Here is a 20,101-nt window from a genome sequence, read left to right on the forward strand (position 1 = left end):
AACTCCTAATTTATCCCACCCCTCCCCACCCCCTTTTCCCCTTTGGTAACCATAAGATTGTTTTCTATGTCTGTATGTCTGCGAGTCTGTTTCAGTTTTGTAAATAAGTTCATTTGTATCATTTCTGGGGGATTCCACAAATAATTGATATCATGATATTTGTCTTTGTCTGACTTACTTCACTTAGTATGATAATCTCTAGGTTCATCCATGTTGCTGCAAATGGCATTATTTCATTCTTTTTTATGACTGCATAATATTCCTTTATGTATGAGTGAGTGTGTGTGTGTGTGTGTATACACACACATCTTTTTTATCCATTCATCTGTCAATGGACATTTAGGTTGCTTCCATGTCTTGGCTATCGTAAAGAGCGCTGCTATGAACATTGGGGTGCATGTACCTTTTCTAAATAGAGTTTTCATCTTTTCTGGATATATACCCAGGAGTGGGATTGCTGGATCATATGGTAGCTCTATTTTTAGTTTTTAAAGTAACATCCATACTATTCTCCACAGTGGCTGCACCAACTTAACATTACCACCAACAAAAACATCTTCTCTTTGAAAGATAAAGTTAAGGAAATGAAAAAAAGTTGACATAAACTAGGAGAAAATATTAGCAAAACATATATCTGATAAAGGACTAATAATAAGAATATATAAGAATTCTTAATAAGAAAATTCAATAAGAAAACTACCCCATTTCTTTCAAAAAGGAGTAACATTATCAACATGGCAACAGATTATTCCCAACTTCAGACCCCTTCATAAGAAGACCAACTAGCAACTGTCCATAGACAAGACACCACTGTAAATATCCCAGACCATGGAAGTGAGGCTGAAGCACCCCCTTGGACCACAGAGACTGAGAAGGGTAGGAGAAGCAGCTACACTCTGATTTCATTGCCCCTCACCCAGGCCAGAATAGCACTGCACTGAGGGGACCCCCCCAGGCCTATGGTTTCTCCAGTGGGAAAAGGAGAGCCCAAGATGGACACTCAGCTCCCCATGTGTTGTGGGTCCTTTCCCAGGAGGCCCATTTGGGTGTCACTTCACAGGAATCACAGGGGAAATCTGCAGGGCTTGCCCACTGGAGATCAGACTGTGATGAAGTAGAGGGCAAGGCTTACAGCAACCAGGGTTCAGATCTTGGTAGATCAAGTTCCTTCTCACAGCAGTGCCCAATTAGAGATCCCAGCCAACTGCTCATCTACAGAGCCAAGCCAGTGGCCTCATTTTGGCCAAGAAAATTGGTGTGCAGTTCTGTCTGATTCAGGATCCAAAACAATGAGCCTACCTGGGCTTGGAGCCTATGCTGCCACACCACCCAGGCAAGGAAGCTAATTCATAGCCCCACACATCACTAGGTGCAGACTTCACCCTGACTGACCAGGAAACCTGGGGGGAGAACTTTGGAAGCAATGTAGCCCAGCAGCACTTGAGCAGAGAGCCCAGCCAGTGGTTCTGCCTGTCTGCAGAGCTCAGCTGGTGGCCCTGTCTGGCCAGGGAGCTCAGTGCACAGTTCTGCATGATTTGGGTTCCTGGCCAGCAAGCCAAGCTGGGCTTGGAGCATGTTCTGTTGCCCCGCCCAGGCAGCAAATTAGGTTCATGGCCCTACCTACTGTTAAATATAGCCCTCAGTCTCACCCAATGAGAAAGCCTCACCAAGGTACCCAGGAGGCTGCACCCTATAACCAGCTGCAGAGTCACCCAAGCAGAGAGCCCAGCCAGAAGCTCTTCCCATCTGCAGAGCTTAGCTGTTGGCCCTATCTGACCAGTGAACAGTTCTACCTGATTCTGTTCCCCAGCCAGTGAGCCATGCCAGCCATGGAATCTGTTATATGGCTCCACTCGAGCTGGGAAACAAATCTGAAGCTCTGCCTAGGGCTAAATATACCCTCCAGTCCCACCCGGCCACAAATCCTAACCAGAGCACCTGGAAGCTGTATAGCCCTCTATAGCCTCACCAACATTGTCACTTGAGCAGAGAGCCCAGCCAATGGCCCTACCCATTGGCAGAGCTGAGCCAGTGGTCCCATCTTGCCAGGAAGTTTGGTGGGCAGCCCTGTCAGATTCAGGTCCCCAGCCATTGAGCAGTAATATCCATGGAATAGATTCTACAGCCCTGCTTGCACAGGAAAGCAAGTTCATAGCCCTGCCCAACTGCCAAGTATAGCATCCAGTCCTACCTGACTAGGAAGCCCAACCAGAGAATCCGTGCAACCATGGAGTCCATCATATAGCCTAGCTAAGACAGAAAACTAAACCAGCAGTCCTATCCAGCTATTCCCAGCCAGTAGCACTTCCCTGGACTTTAGTGCATGGGCAGTGACCTCACCAAATAGAGACCGCCCCCCCAATAGCAAGCCCCACCTGCCCAAAGACACTGCCAGCTGACCAGTCCAGAACCCCAAGCAGAACCGACCAGTGAAGGACTGTCTCTGCCAAAGTGAACCTGTAAGGTCTGGAGGAGGGGTGCACTTATCCAAATGTCCAGATACCAATGCAAGGAATCAAGGATGACAGCAAATCAGGTAAACATGACACCACCAAAAGAAACTAATAAAGCACCAGTAACAGACCCTGAAGAAATGAAGATCTATAAACTGCCTGATAAAGAATTCAAAAAAACCTCTTAAGAAGTTTAGTGAACTACAAGAGCTGAAAAATACAATGACTGACTTGAAGGCTTGAATAGAGAGCTTCAACAATAGATTGACCAAGCAGAAGAAATAATCAGAGAACTAGAAGAAAGATCATTTGAAATTATCCAGTCAGAGGAGAAAAAAGAATGAAAAAGAGTGATGCAAGCCTATGAAACTTGTGGAACACTATCAGGAAAACAATATACATATTTTGGGAATCCCAGAAGGACAAGAGTAAGAGAAAGGAACCAAAAAAGATATTTAAATCAATAATGGCTGAAAACTTTCCAAACCTGGGGAGAGTAATAGACATCCAGATTCATGAGGTCCAGAGAACCCCAAATACGTTGAACTTGAAAATGGCTACAGGAAGACACATTAAATTGTCAAAGGTCAAAGACAAAGAAAGAAATATGAAAGTATAAGAGAAAAGTGACATGTCACATACAAGGGAAATTCCACACACCACCCCTGCCCCCAGCCCCAATAAGACTATGTGTGGATTTCTCAACAGAAAATTTTCAGGTCAGGAGAGAATGAAAGGGTATATTCAAAATATTGAAATAAAAAACTGTCAACCAAGAATACAATACCTGGAAAAGCTATCCTTCAGAAATTAAGGAGAGATAAAGACTTTTCCAAACAGACAAAAGCTGAGGGAATTTATCACCACTAGACCTACCTCACAAGAAATGCTAAAAGGAGTTCTTCGGGCAGACATAAAAGGATACTAATTAACATAAAAACATATGAATGCAGGTGTAAAACTCACTGGTAATAGTAAATATATACTCAAAGTCAGATTCTCTAATAATGTGATGGGGGTGCCTAATTCACTTGCAACTCTAGTTGAAGAGTTAGAAAAACAAATATGGTAAAAATAACCATAACTGCAATAATTTTTCATTGGATATGCAAAATAAAAATGTGTAAGCTGTAACTATAATAACCTAAAATATGAGTAGGGTGGGGAAATAAAAGTGTAAAGTTTAGAAATGCTATTAAAGTTAAGTTGTTATCAGCTTAAAATAGGATGTTATATATTTTATGTGAGCCTCATAGCACCACAAAGGAAAAACCTATAGTAGCTACACAAAAGATTATGATAAAGGTGTCAAAGCATACTGCTACAAGGAATCACCAAATCATAAAAGAAGAGAGCAAATAGGAAGCAAGAAACAAAGAATCTACAAAACATTCAGAAAACAATTAACAAAATGACAATAGTAAATCCTTAGCTATCAATTGTTACTTTAAATGTAAATGGATTAAATTATGCCATCAAAAGACATAGAATGGATGAATAAATTTTTTAAAAAAACCAACAATATGCTTCCTACTAAAGAGACACTTTAGCTTTAAGACACACACAGTGAGAGTGAAGGGATTGCAATGATATTTCAAGCAAACGGTAACCAAAAGCAAGTGGGGGTAGCTATATTCACATTAGACAAAATAGACTTTAAGCTAAAAATGGTGAGAGACAAATAAGATCATTATATAATGAAAAAGGGGCCAATTTATTAAGAATATATGACAATTTTAAATATTTAAGCACTCAACATTGGAGCACCTAAATATATAAAGCAAATATTAAACAGACCTAAAATAAGACATAAACAGCAATACAATAATAGTTGGGGGCCTTAATACCCCACTCCTGACAATGGATATATTATCCTGATGGAGAATCAATAAGGAAACAGTAGATTTGAGCAATGCTATAGACCAAATGGACCTATCCAGAACATTCCATCTTACAAACAGCAAAATACACATTCTTCTCAAGCATACATGGAATATTTTCTAGAATAGATCATGGTAGGCCACAATCAAATCTTAGCAAATTTAAGAAGACTGAAATCATACCAAGTATCTTTTCTGACCACAGTAATATGAAAATAGAAATCAATAACAGGAGGAAAACTGGAAAAATCACAAAATATGGAAATTAACACACTCTTGAACAGCCAATAGCTCAAGGAAGAAATTAAAAGGAAAAAATTTAAAGCATCTTGAGACTTAAAAAAATGGAAACACAATATACCAAAACTTACTGGATGAAGCAAAAGCAGAAATAAGAACATTTATAGTGATAAACACATACATTAAGAAAAAAGAGAGTTCTCAAATAAACAAACTAACTTTACACCCAAGGTACTAGAAATAGAAGAACGAACTAAGCCCAAAGTTAGCAGAAGGAAGGAAATAATAAAGATTAGAGCAGAAATAAAAAGATAGAGAATGTGAGAACAATAGAAAAGAAAAATAAAACCAAGAGTTGGCTCTTTGGAAAGATAAAAAAATAAACAAACCTTTAGCTAGACTAAGCAAGAGAAAAAGAGAGAGGACCCAAATAAATAAAATAATAAATGAAAGATAAATAAAATTATAACGGATACCACAGAAATACAAAGGATCATGAGAGACTACTATGAAAAACTATACGCCAACAAACTGGACAACCTAGAAGAAATGGCTAAATTCCTGGAAACGTACAATATGCCAAGACTGAATCATGAAGGAATAGAAAATTCAAACAGACCAATAATGAGTAAGGAGAGTGAAACAGCAATCAGAAACCTCACAGGGGCTTCCCTGTGGCACAGTGGTTGAGAGTCCGCCTGCTGATGCAGGGGATATGGGTTCGTGCCCCGGTCCGGGAGGATCCCACATGCTGCAGAGTGGCTAGACCCGTGAGCCATGGCCGCTGAGCCTGCGCGTCCGGAGCCTGTGCTCCGCAACGGGAGAGGCCACAACAGTGAGAGGCCCGCGTAACGCAAAAAAAAAAAAAAAAAAAAAAACCTCACAAAAGAAAAAGCCCAGGACAAGATGGTTTCACTGGTGAATTCTACCAAACATTTACAGAAGAATTAATGTCAATTCTTCTCAGACTCTGCCAAAAAATTGAAGAGGAGGCAACATTCCCAAAGTCATCCTATGAAGCCACCATCACCCTGATACCAAAATCAGACAAGAATACTACAAGAAAAGAAAATGACAGCCAATATCCCTGATGAATATAGATGTAAAAATTCTCAACAAAATACCAGTTAACCAAATTCAATAGCACATTAAAAAGATCATATACCATGATTAAGAGAGATTGACCCTTGAGATGCAGGAATGGTTCAAGATACACAAATCAATAAGTGTAATACATCACATTAATCAAATGAAAGATAAAAATCATAAGGTCATCTCAATAGTTGCAGAAAAAAACATTTGACAAAATTCAACATCTACTCATGATTAAAAAAAAGATCTCTCAACAAATTGATATAGAAGAAACATGCCTTGACATGATAAAGGCCATATATGACATGTCCACAACTAACATAGAGTTGGTGAAGGTTGAAACCTTTTCCTCTAAGATTGGGAAGAAGACAAGGTTACCCACTCTCACCACTCCTATTCAACAAGTACTGGAAGTCCTAGCCAGAAAAATCAGGCAAAAAATAAAATAAAATAAAGAGCATCAGAACTGGAAGTAAGCAAAATTATCTCTATTTTCAGATGACATGATTTTACATGTAGAAAATCCTAAAGATGTTACAAAAAGAAAACTGTTAAAACTAATAAATGAATTTAGTAAAGTTGCAAGATGCAAAATCAACATAGAAAAATCAGCTGTGTTTCTATACATTAACGATGAATTATCTAAAAAAGAAATTTTTAAAAATCCCAATAGCATCAAAAACAATAAAATACTTAGGAATAAATTTAACTAGGGAGGTGAAAGATCTCTACATTAATAACTATAAGATGTTAATGAAAGAAATTGAAGACACAAATAAATCAAAAGATATCCTATATTCATGTATTGATACAATTGACATTGTTAAAATATTCATAGAACCTGAAGCCACCTATAGATTCAATGCAAGCCCTAACAAGACTCCAATATCATTTTTCACAGAAATAAAGAAAACAGAGGCAAGGAGTGGGGAGTGGGAGAACTGAGCGAAAGCAATCAAAAGGTACAAACTTCCAGTTATAAGGTTATGTACAGTGTGATAACTATCGCTAACGGTACTGTATTGTACATTTGAAAGTTGCTAAGCGAGTAGATCTTGAAAGTTCTCATCATAGGAAAAAGAATTTTGAAACTGTGTGAGATGATGAATGTTAATTAAACTTATTATGGTTATCATTTTGCAATACATACGTATATCAAATCATTATGTTGTATACCTTAAACTTATATCAATTATTTATTTATGTTGTACACCTTAAACTTCTCAATAAAGCTGGAAAAAAATTTTAAACTCAAAAAATATTCTTAATAAATAAATAAAAGGAAAGTAACAGGATGTTGACTCAAAGAAAATGCACAACATGAGAGTTGCGAGTTAAGTTTTATTTGGGGCAAAGTGAGGACTGCAGCCTGGGAGACAGCGTTTCAGATAACTGAGAAACTGCTCCGAGGAGACGAGGGGAGGAGCCAGGATATAGAGGAGTTTTGCAGCAAAGAGCAGGTAGTCGGAAGTCAAAAGATTATTGTTAGCTCTTGGAGGAAGACGCGGTCGCCACCCACTCATGCTCCTGACTCACCGCTGTTCGCCCTCGCTGAGGAGTATTGAGCCAGGAGTCGAGGTTGAAGTCACCACAGCAGATACTTAAATCAACATTTTTAGTAAACTGATAATCAGTTGTCAAAAAAAAAAAAAGATTATTGTTAAATAAAGAAAACCAGATATCTCAAGTTAAGGGATTTAGTGCTTTTCTGTGTATGGGAAGATGCAAGAGTCTGGGCTCACTGAAATCATTCCTTTGATAGGCACCTTAGCTATCTGGGGCCTGTATTTTCACACCCTGAGTTTCCGCAGGGCTCGCCGCAGGGAGTGGCTGCAGTCTGATGGCTGCTATTCTTTTCAGCCCTGAGTTTCCTCAGGACTCACCAGCTCACGTTGGAGGGCTGCAATCATTGGTGACTGTGACATCCTTTGTTTACTGATACGGCAGGAAACATTCCATTTATAAATATTCCATTCCATTTATAAATATTCCATTTATCAAGGAAAAGATTTGAACAAGATACTTTACCAAAGAAGATACATGGAGCAAATACACGAAAAAATGCTTAATATCATTCGTTATTAGGGAAATTAATACCAAAACCACAATGAGATACCACTACATACTTATTAGATGGGCTTTAAAAACAAGATAATTACCAAATACGGCTGGAGCAAGGAAAGCATAATGATAAGTAAAAGAAGACAAACTCAAAATAAGTTAAATAATACAAATCATTTCTTTAATATGACATTCTATAAAACGCAAAACTAGAAGGACAGAAATCATATCAGTGGTGTGTAGGGACTGGAGTGGGGAGAAGGACTTATCTACAAAGGGAGTTGAAGGAAACTTTTGGGATGATGGAGATGTTCTCTATCTTAATTGTAGAGGCAATTACATGACTATGTAAGTTTGTCAAAATTCACTGAACTGTACACCAAAGAAGGATGAATTTTACTATATGTAAATTATATCTCAATAAACCAAAAGAACAAGCATCACAATAAATCCAAAATTAATTGCATATAAATCATCTTGTGAATCATTATTTTAATGAAATTACTCAAATTGAATCAGGGCAAAATTCAGTGCATTATTTGAATTTTTGAAATGTTTTAGTGATAAATTTTCAGATTAATAGAATACATACTTCTAAAGTATTCACCACAGTTGTTAAAAGGTGAGGCATCATTTAGTATTACTGTCATTGATCAGCATCTATGGTAATTGCCTGTGACACGTTAGCATTCATTATGCAAGAAGCATTTCTTGATTATTACTAGCCTACAGGCCTAAAAAACTCATTTCTCTGCAGTTCTGGGCCAGTAGGATATGCTTCAGTCTTCTTCAATAAACTTTTATAAGGTACGATCAGATGAGACCAAATCTAAGAAAAGTAACTTCAAGCGTAGTTTCAGCTGGTCCATAATGGTAGAGTTGTTTAATATTAGAAAATAAAGCCATACAGTATGGCAGTATAACAGACTGTAATTACTACACTTACAATGAATGAAACTTATCAAAGACATTTTAAGTTGTCTAGATATCATAACTCTCAGGTTACTCAAAAGCAAAATGCTAGGGCTTCCCTGGTGGCGCAGTGGTTGAGAGTCCGCCTGTCGATGAAGGGGACACGGGTTCGTGCCCTGGTCCGGGAAGATCCCACATGCTGCGGAGCGGCTGGGCCCATGAGCAATGGCCGCTGAGCCTGCGTGTCTGGAGCCTGTGCTCCGCAACGGGAGAGGCCACAACAGTGAGAGGACCGAGTACCGCAAAAAAAAAAAAAGCAAAATGCTAAAAATATACTGTAAGATCTAAGAACATTATGTTAATAGTGAATGGGAGCAAATTACATATGTGAAATTTTTTGTCATAATCTCTGCCCTAGGTTTTAGTTCCACCTATACATTACATTTTCCCTACTTCTCATCTCCATGTTTGAAATAATCAAATAACCCTGTAATTTCCATGCGCTCTTGCTGCAAATATGAACTCACCAATGCTTCAGGAGTCCCCGAAAGACAAGCAATCTATATAGAATTGTTTTCATGGGCATGCCACTTATGTAGTCACACAGGTCCCCAGTTTAGAAGGACCTAAATTTGGTGTGATGCTCTGCTATTGCTGTCTGGAAATTCTTAGTAATTTTTGAACAAGGGCCCCACATTGTCAGTTTGTACTGGTCCCCGAAAATTATGTAACTGATCCAACTTTATAAATACCAAAACTGACATGAGGATTCTAAGTTCTTTACACAGAGTCACTTGGGTCATGCATTTGACTAAAAACTAACTAAATTTATCTTGCAACACTTTAGTTAAGAAACTACAGCTGGAAAACTGGCAAGTTGAGGTCATACAATGTCTAGGAACTTCTGGTAAGATAGACATGTTGCAAGGACAATTCATTTGTCTGAGACTTTGGGACATCCATTTTCTACTCTAGTTAAAATAGGGTATAAAGAAAACTAGATAGATTTTCCTCTCATGTAATCAACTGTTGTTGTAAGGAAGCTCATATTTACACTTGGTGTTACCGAAGTTTTCATTTTAATGTTTGGTCAGTTCTTCCTCCTAAAAGGTTTCATATATTCATTCACTTATTCATTCATTCAATAAATATCTGATGAGTGCCTACTATGCACCAGGCACTGTGTTTAACACTAGACAGAAAATAGAGAAACAAAACAATAAAACAGTGTTCTTCCCTCATGAAACTTAAAGTCACCGAATTAGTCACTCCCTATCTTCCCAATTATAATTTTGTTACATTTTCTCTCAGACATTGATTTTTAATCTGTGAATCTGGGAGAACAATATGCTACATACCAACTTTTTCAATAGCAAAATAATATAAGCATTTGTGCCTTTTAAAATGTCAGATTTTAGGGCTTCCCTGGTGGCGCAATGGTTGAGAGTCCGCCTGCCGATGCAGGGGACATGGGTTCGTGCCCCGGTCCGGGAAGATCCCACGTGCCACGGAGCGGCTGGGCCCGTGAGCCATGGCCGCTGAGCCTGCGCGTCCGGAGCCTGTGCTCCGCAACGGGAGACGCCACAACAGTGAGAAGCCCACGTACCGCAAAAAAAAAAAAAAAAAAAAAAAGTCATATTTTACTATTTAATAATGAGAGAAAGTTGGCTTTTAAAAAAAGTGCCTGGGCCATGTGTAAGGTATCCAGTAAATGGTTAGCATTGCTACAAATATAAACCATGTCACCAATCTTCCCTTCGTACTAAGTGGCAAGAGCTATGATGGTCAGCCTCAAAGCTGGCTTCCAGCCCAGTCAGCCCCTGAAGCCGGCAGGGCCCAAGGCAGCAGTGTGTTTTTTAAGTGGGCTAAAAAGCATTTGGCTTGAATCTCAAATGCTGAGTCTTTCTACAAGATGGCATATACGTAACCCAAGTGCTTTGGAGGGGAGCTGATTTTAAAAGCATTAGAGCAAGGGAGCCTTCTCTTAATCACGGTCCAAATGAAAACCAGTTGGTCCCCTACAATCTTTCTTCATCCTCAGTGGCATAGCTAGGGCTCTTTGGTTCTAGAAAAGCATCTCTCTCATGCATTAGCCATAACACAAAGCAACAGATGCCTAATACCTACTTCCATACCAGCTCCTGGGCTGAGGAAGTGACAACTCGTTGGAATTAAGCTGAATCTGGAAGCATCCTGGGGTTCATTTTTATTTGAGGTTACAAAATCAACAAGTGCCATTTTCTGGGCTTGGCAAAACAGAGCAATGTAAAGGTATCAAATGGCACTCATATATTTGGACATGATTGAAGGGTCATATCCCTCGACAGCTCGGCAGGGGTGAATTTAGTTCCTGTAAAGCATACGGCGGGTTTTATTCCTCCCCTCAAAGAAAATGTGTTATTTTATGTGCTCAGACTATCACCTCCTCCCTTGCTTTCTTAGAGAACATCTATTTCTGGTGGGAGCTGCCAATTTACTATCCCTCAATCCCACACCACAGGTGGACATATGACCAATACGAGCCAATCAGAATCTTCCTCCAGATTTCTCACGAGATCTGGAGGGAAAGGGCTTCCCTTCCTCTAAGGTCACTAGACTGTAAGAATACAGGATCTTGGATTCCTGGAGTCTCATGAAGTCCGTCAGCTGGAGAGAAAAAGGCTAAAAGCAGAGTGAAGCAGAAATGAGAGATGATGAGGGAACCCTGGTTTTCCTGATAGATCAAATCCTGTAGCGGCCAGTCTCTCCCCTGCTCAGCCCATCATTTCAGCGCATAAACTAGGGCATCTCTCTTTTATGTTTCTCTTTTATGTTTTACTTTGTTTATGCTAGTTCAAATTGGATTTCTGGCACTTTCAAGGAAAAGAGTTCTGATCAATTCACTACCTACTCAGAAGACTGCATTTTTACAACCTGCTGGACATCAAGTAAATTCAAATAATATCCAGGAGGATGAGAGGGAGCCAGATTTTCCAACTCAAGGAAGCCTACTTCTAGCCAATTAATTTCTTTATGGCTTGTCAGATTCATAGCACCAAATTTATGGAAGCAATTTATTAGAACCTAAGGTTCTTTTCTGTGCAGAGTGGATCTGTCAATCAAGGCCCACGTGCTGACAGTCGGACAGGAGAGGATGAGGGGTGGGGAGAGAGGAGGCAAGGCATAACCAAGGGCCCTGCTCAAAGCCAGAACTTGGCCTATCATACAACTAACAAAATGAAAGTGTGACTAGGTCCATGAGCTTCCATTTATGTTACTAGTTGTTTCGCTTCTCTAACAACTGGCTCTGTGGGTTAATATTTCTGCAAATCATTACTATCTACCCAAAGGTAGAGATCAGATTAAATGAATGTCATCTAGCTGGAAAAAGTTCCAAAGTCAAGTTACCAATTTCTTCCCCCATCCCACCCATTATGTCTTCTCACTCTACCCACATTTTCATTTATGTACCTCTACTGTTCATTCATTCATTCATTCATTCATTTCATGAACATTTCTAATAATCTCCATATGCCTGCCATCATGATTTAAAACATGACTCTCCCCTGATTAAAACCCTTCAATGGATTTCTGATTAAAAATGAGGGAACTGGGCTTCCCTGGTGGCGCAGTGGTTGAGAGTCCGCCTGCCGATGCAGGGGACACGGGTTTATGCCCCGGCCTGGGAAGATCCCACATGTCGCGGAGCGGCTGGGCCCGTGAGCCATGGCCACTGAGCCTGCACATCAGGAGCCTGTGCTCCACAACGGGAGAGGCCACAACAGTGAGAGGCCCACGTACCGCAAAAAAAAGAAAAATGAGGGAACTAAAGCTGATCACATGATTCTCTGTTATAACTCTTAACAAAAATGAACAAAAATGAGGGCCAGCGTGTAAGGTAAACACCAACACCAAGCAAACACAGGGGGAAAACCTACAGCTATAATTATCAAAAACTAAAAGCTGAAGAAACAATATTCTGACACAAAATGTGCCCAAGTCTCCCAGAGATAGTACTGGTGATTTAATAAAATCTTGAAAATTTCTACTGATACTCCTGATGTGAGTAGGAAATTTCTACTGATACTGCTGATGTGAGAAGGAAAGGAATTTCTACTTATACTCCTGTTGTGAGGAGGAAAAGTGCTTGTTGGGGAGATAATGGTAAGAAGTAAATAAACAAGGCTGGGGCTTCCCTGGTGGTGCAGTGGTTGAGAGTCCGCTTGTCGATGCAGGGGACACGGGTTCGTGCCCTGGTCCGGGAAGATCCCACATGCCATGGAGCGGCTGGGCCCGTGAGCCATGGCCGCTGAGCCTGCGCGTCCGGAGCCTGTGCTCCGCAACGGGAGAGGCCACAATAGTGAGAGGCTCGAGCACCGCAAAAAAAAAAAAAAAAAAAAAACCCGGGTAAAAAAACAAGGCTGGCTCTCTTTGGTGGGAATGAAGACTCTAGGACTCTACACTAGATTGGGGGAAATATTCCAAAGACCAAAGGTATTTCCTCAGTGAAAGAGGATACACCTACAACTAGATACAATGAATAGAGTGATGAAAAAAGAATGAGTCAAAATAATTCATCTATAATATATCAGTGTAAAAAAATCTGAACTGAACTCCCTGTGTTGAACATGATCAAGATGAAAACATGGTGTGGTAACCATGAAAACATATTACAAAGAGGAAAGAAATGAAAGGAAGCAACACAACAGGCAAGATAGGTGAAGAGCCTAGCTTGCACAAAAACATAATCATGGAAGAGAAGAGAGTTCCTCATGAGCACTTTAATCTATATAATACTTTCATAGGTGTGATAATTCAATAAGACAAGGTGAACAAGAAGAAAGGGAGACTGCAAGGTTAAGAAAATAAATTGAAGACCAATTCAGCTGAATATCAAATTACTAGCCAAAAAATAAAAAGCTTTGGGTAATCCCAGGAAATGCAGAGGAAAAGGGCAGAGATTAAAACAATAACAGTAAAATATATAAAAATGACAAAGATAACCCAGAATAAAGACAAGTTTTTGGTGTCCCTTAGGTATAGAATCCAAAATATGGAAGAGAAAATCACTCAAAGATTATGAGAAGAAAAATTTCCCCCCAAATGAAGAAAACCTTGAGTCTGCAGATTAAGAAATATACACCATGTTGTGGATACACCTAGTTTGTCCATCTGATATCCACTTCCCTTCCCCCTTCCTAAGAAGAACAAGTTTTCATTTAGACATCCACCCTTCCTCCACATGACTCCTGTGCTTTGGTGCCCAATGCCAAGGGTTAGTTCTGATTGGTTTAGACCAATCTTGCAAATTCCACTGCCCTGGCCTCAGGTGTTGATTCAGGTCTGGGCATGGGAACTAAATACGTCAAATCAGGTAAATTTTAGGATTGCTTGGAATGTTGAAGAAAAATTACTCTATATTTCAGGGAATATGAACTCTAGGAGAACTTTTAGAAATATTTCTTATAGTGAGTCTACCATAAATGTGTGTGTATGTATATACATACATAGATACGTATGTATGTACATATATTAATATATACAGCAATTCTTTCATTTCACTTCACTTTCCCTCCTGATAAATTTAGTGCATGTTAAATTAAATCTTTATATTTCAAAATATTTTGGGAACTTGCTGGAAATCCATGCTCTAGGATACCGGAGAAAGCTATTCACTGGTAGGTGTAACATTGACAGCAGTCCACTGCAACACTTCTCAAGGTGGGTGTGCAGGGTGGGAGTATGTGGAATAGCTGCTGGTAGCTGGGTGCTGCTGCTACCCAGCACTGCAGGAATACAGCCCTGGAGAAGCTACCAGCACTGCAACAGCCCAGTGCCAGAGAACATCTGCCAAAAAGACCACCAGAACTAGCAAGCAAAACTCTTCTCCTCCAGTGACTGCCCAGAACCATCTACTGACGAAGCTTTAGGACCAGCTGGCAAAGGAGAATGTTTAAAGGGTCCAGATCAATTTTCACAGAACAATCTAAAAGAGTGAATTTGGAGCTAAGGGGCAATAAATTGATCGCCCACAGTAAAATTTAGTGTTATTTTGTGCATTTAAAATTTTTTACATATATATAATCTCACGTCACTATTATTGTCTCTTTTTAAATCATCTTTAAAATAATTTTATCCATGCTATTAATGGTAAATACAGTTCATTCAATTTGCTTTATGCAACACAGAGTTACTAAGGGGATACAGGTTCAGTATTATTATATTTTCCTAGTGAATTGTTCCTTATACCTTTACCATTGTATAAGGACCTCTTTTTTCATAATAATGCTTTGTGTCTTGATATTTATTTGGTCTGACAGCAATATTACTACTATAATGTTGCTTTGTGTTTGTGAGAGTGTATGTTGTGTTTTTAATGTTTAGTATTAGATATTAGTATATCTTTCCCTATCCCTTTGCTGTCAAATCTGTGTTATATATTTGTATTTTTCTGTAAGCTACATATAGCTGGATATTTTAAATCCAATATGAGAATCTCTGGTGAATTTGAAGTGTTTTCAGTTATTAGGATAACTGATAGATTTGAATTTATTTCTACTATCTTATTTTGTTTTATATTTACTTTCCTTTTCTATTTTAAATTGGTGTTTTCCCCTATTTCTCTTTTCCTGCTTTCTGTTAGACTGCACTCCAACCAATCATTACAATCCTTTCCAATGATCTCCTCATCTTTCATTTAATTGTAGTATAATATTTAAATTCTACCTTTGTTGTTAAATCTCCTTCCAAATTAGTCATTTTTATTATTATTTTAACAGGTTATTTACTTTATAGATAATAAAGTAAGAAGATGCTTATTTATATTTACCCATGATTATGAGTTTCTATGTTTATCATTGCTCTGGCATCCAGACCTTCCGTTCTGAGTTTGGTTCTTTTCCTTAAATACATCCCTTAATTAGTTCTTTCAGTAAGAATAAGTACTTGGTAAATTCTCACATCATTGCTTGAAATTTTTCTTTACTTTAACCTCACTTCTTAAAAAATTATAAAAGTAAGTATAGAATTTTAGGTTGATTTTTTGAGTCAGTACTTTGAAGATGGTATTCCACGGTCCTCCAGCTAACATTGCCAATAGGTCTGCTGTCAGACATTTTTTTTTCTTGGAAGAGAACCTGTTTTCTGTGTTCATAAGTAAGGTATTATATTATTCATGAGTATTCTGAACTTTCAGAACAATGCACCTATGTACTGATTTATTTTTATTTATATTTCCCAAAGATTCAGCATATGCAGTTGTGTGCTGGACTCAGCTCAGACAAGCTCACAAAAGCCGGTTATGCATATTTCTTCCCAATACCACATTCAATGAAGAAACTTGAATTCAGCTGGTAATTCACCTAAATTCAGCTGGTAACCTGAAAGCAGCCATGATGACAGTATTTACAGCACAGCAGCCACCAAACACTATAAATCAGTGCTAACTTTATCTTGGCAACTGGTTGTGAAACATTTATCAGTATACTAATGAGTATATAGTTCTTCAAATTAAGAGCTGGTGTGGTTTTTTTTATCTGTTTGGAAAATTTTAAGCCATTACCTCTTCAAGTATTTCCCCTTCTCCATTGTCTCTCTTCTTCTGTCTTCTATATCTCTTACACTCTTGTCCATTTTTTCCACCTCTGTGTATCTCCCTCTCTGCTGCATTCTAGGTAATTTTCTCAGCTCTGTCTTCAAAGTCACTAATTATTTCTTCAGCTGTATATAATACAATCCAGTGTTTAACTCATCCATAGAGATATCAATAACATGTCTACATTTCTAGAAGCTCTATTTGTTCTTCAAATCTATCTCTTCACAGTGTGCCGTTCTCTCCTTATAATTTCCAGTTTTTCTTTTATCACTTTAGCCATTTGAAGCATAGTTATTTTATACTCTTTGTTAGATTGCTCTATTACATCAAGTTCATGGGAATAGTAGTTTTCCTATTTATAGTGTCTACTGACTCTTGTGATAGATTATTTCCCCATCGAATTATAAGGTTTAATTGTTTCCTCCACCTTCCTTCTTCTACCCCCAAAATACCTGTGCACTCTGAGGTGTAAAAGTCTTGCTACAAAATCATTTTACTTTTGCTTTTGGTCTGGAATTAGTTTTGATATTTGTTTCTCAGCTTGGACATTCCAGCATTAAATCAGTGATGTAAATTCAAATCAGTGATGTAAAGCCCTTGGTGTCCAAGGGCTTTAATTCCTCTCTTATCTTCCCATCGAAAATTCCAAAAAATAACAAACTTTCTAGTCACCCTACTTGAACCAGTAAGTAGGTTTTTGCTCCTTTTACCAAGGAAGCAGCCTTTTCTTTCCAGGATCCCAGCTTTAAGTAGATATCTCTGCCTCACTCGGGCCCAATGCCATATTTCCCATGTTTACATGGACAATATAACCTCAGTCTCTAATACCCTTATCCAATCTAATATCTTCCAAAGCCATCACAGTGTCTGCTCAAAAGTTTACTGCTCAAACCTAACACTGCCTTTATTTCTGACATGTCATCATGCCAGAAGTTATCTTTATTCAAATCAATTTATATATTTAGATTTTATTCTTATACATTGTATCTAGCATGTTCATGGTTTCATAACTGTGGAATTGAAGAGTAGGTGGAGTTTGTTAGTTAAAAAGTATTTCTCTCTTTTAAACTATTTGTATGTGCACATAGAAAGCAGTCTAGAACAATGTTCACCTAATGGTAATGATTGTTTTTTCCAGAAATTCAGATTCATTGATTTTTTTAACTTTCTTTGTATAGGTGCAAATTGTTCGAATATTTCAATAATTACCTTGTCTCATTTTTAACTGGAATAAAATAGTTATAAAATCAATGTTAGTGTCTCCTATGTCTTTTGAACAAAGAACAATCTCCTTAGCCTGTTAACCAAGGACATTCATGATCTGACCTCATCCTACCTGTCTAGACCCATTTCACAACAGTCTCCCCATATTCCTTACCCTCTGGTTCACTTGACAACACAACATTTCCCACACATGTCTCTTTTGTCACATTCTTATGACTTCATTGAGGCCCCTCCCCCTGTAAAAATCTTCTCAGCATGTCCTCATGTTCTCAGCAGGTCCCAGTATTACTCAACCTTCAAACCACTTCTTTTTATAAACCTCTTCATAACCCTTTACTTCCTCTTTTACTCTTCCCCAGTCCTTAAAATACAACATTTTCCATATTGAATCACTTTTATTTATCTGTCTGTTGACCCCTTTAGAGAAAGGTGAGGACTACATCTAATATTTTAAATATGCCTCGTTTATCCAGTAAATGAGTTCATGAATAAATAAATGAAATGAATGTTCACAACTTGCTGAGTTAAAAGCCGGCTTCTTGGAGATTTCACTCTGGGTGAGCTGCAGGTTCATATGAGATACCAGATAAGTTTTTGTGATTCCCTATGTCCTCTGGGTGGTAGTCAATTGGGATATTTTGGTAGCCCTGGGTAGCTGTTGAGAAGTCTGTAGGGAAAGAATGGCCAATAGTATTCTGTAATGCCTTACATGTGAATTGCCATTAGTGGTCATAGCACTTTTTGTTTTTTAATTTTTATCAGAGTACAGTTGATTTACAATGTTGTGTTAGTTTTTGCTGAACAGCAAAGTGAATCAGTTATACATATATCCACTCCTTTTTAGGCTCTTTTCCCACGTAGGTCATTACAGAGTATTGAGTAGAGTTCCCTGTGCTATACAGTAGGTCCTTATTAGTTATCTATTTTATATATAGTAGTGTGTATATGTCAATCCCAATCTCCCAATTTATAGCACTTTGATAAACAACATTTCACTTGATCCATTGAGATAACTGGGAAAATAGTCATGTGCCCAGTTTGTAAATGAGAAAACTGATGTTTAGAGCATTGATGACTTATCCAGAGATTCAGGGAAGCAACTTTGACCTAGGTATTCTGTTGCCAAGTCCAGTGATCTGTGTTTCATCTCTTTTACCATAAGCCTCTACGACTCTACAGGTATTCCTGGACCCCACTGTGGTAGGAGTTAAAATGTCAGCTATGACACTGTGATGGTGAGAAAGCCAGGCTCAGACCTACATTCTAACACCAGGTTTCTCCCTAAATTGCTGGGTGGCCTTCATGTCACCTCTCTGGCCTTGAGCATTTTCATATGCAGACTCAATTTCTTCATCTCCAAAATGAAGAGGATCTCTAAGGTCCTTACTCTTGACAGTTTCATGAGCCTAAGGGTCTATGAGAATATGATGAAGGAAGTATGCCTACTTCAAGTTCTAGACCTTTCTTGATGTTTTCCGACCCAGGCTTAGCACCAGTGCCTGGAGTGCTGCCATCACCTGAATCTTTGAACCTAGTCACTTCACGCTCTGTTCTTTTCACCATGATTCTTTCTTGACCTTAGACTGTCCTTTCTTTTTAGAGGCCAAAAGGAGCAGTTATGTAACTGAGAACAGCTAGAGTTAACCAAAAATTGCAATAGCAATTTAAGACACCCCACAAAAAAAGAAAACTAAATTCACCAAGCGCAGTGTACAAACCTAACACAGACACAGCCCACCTGCTTTCTATTTTCCCTGCCTCCTCACACACCAATTCTTTAGTCAAAGCTTTATTATTTCATTACTCAGCATATTTTCAACAAAGGCAAAAAGATTCACTCTAATTTTTCAACTGAAAAAGGGTCTTTTTTACTGAGATTTTTTTCCCCTTCTTGTTTTGTTTTCATCACACCTCAACACCTTGTAGGTTATTATGAGACATATTAAGTGAGCCTTTTTTCTTATGGAACCATGAGACAATCAATTTTATAAAATAGTCAGAAAGCGATGTTCTGAATGAGGAAGAGGAGCTAATGTCTATCACTTAAAATTACTTACAATGCTTCCTTTAGTATGAAATAAATGTGTTAAATCACAATGCTACTAAAACTTAAAAGGCCAAACAGGGAGACACAAATCCACGTGAGTTTATTTGCCAACTTCATCCAGGGTGAGCTGGAGCTGACTGGCTTTGATTCTACCTAATTGTTTTTGAATTTTATCTTATATAAAAGAAATTAGTGGGGCACTTTCTCCAAGTAAAGAAAATAAACATGTCCCTGATATCAGGGCAGAGTGTTAGAACAGAGCTAGGTTCTGCCATAGAGAAGGTTCCTACAGCTGACAAATAAAAAACTCACCAGGACTGACTAGCTGGAGTTGACCTATAGATATGGCATGGAGCCGAAGAAGGAAAGCTGAGTAAAACTGCTCAGTTTGTTTTACTTTTCTGGTGAAATGACCATGTGCTTCCAAATAGCCCCAAAGCTCATGTCTTTAACGGCCATTACTCCACTGTACTGGCATGCCGCTGAGGGCTTTGCTTATTCCCTAATTATCAAAAAGAGCTGCTGGAATTCATTAAGAAATTATAAGTAATATCCCAAGTACCTTCAAAACCAAGTTTGGAAATATCCTTAAATCTTGCCTCAATGGTAGACTCCCTTG

This window comes from Monodon monoceros, unplaced genomic scaffold, assembly GCF_005190385.1.
Source record: "Monodon monoceros isolate NGI ecotype Baffin Bay Population unplaced genomic scaffold, NGI_Narwhal_1 Super_Scaffold_14, whole genome shotgun sequence".
NCBI classification, from domain to species: Eukaryota; Metazoa; Chordata; class Mammalia; order Artiodactyla; family Monodontidae; genus Monodon; species Monodon monoceros.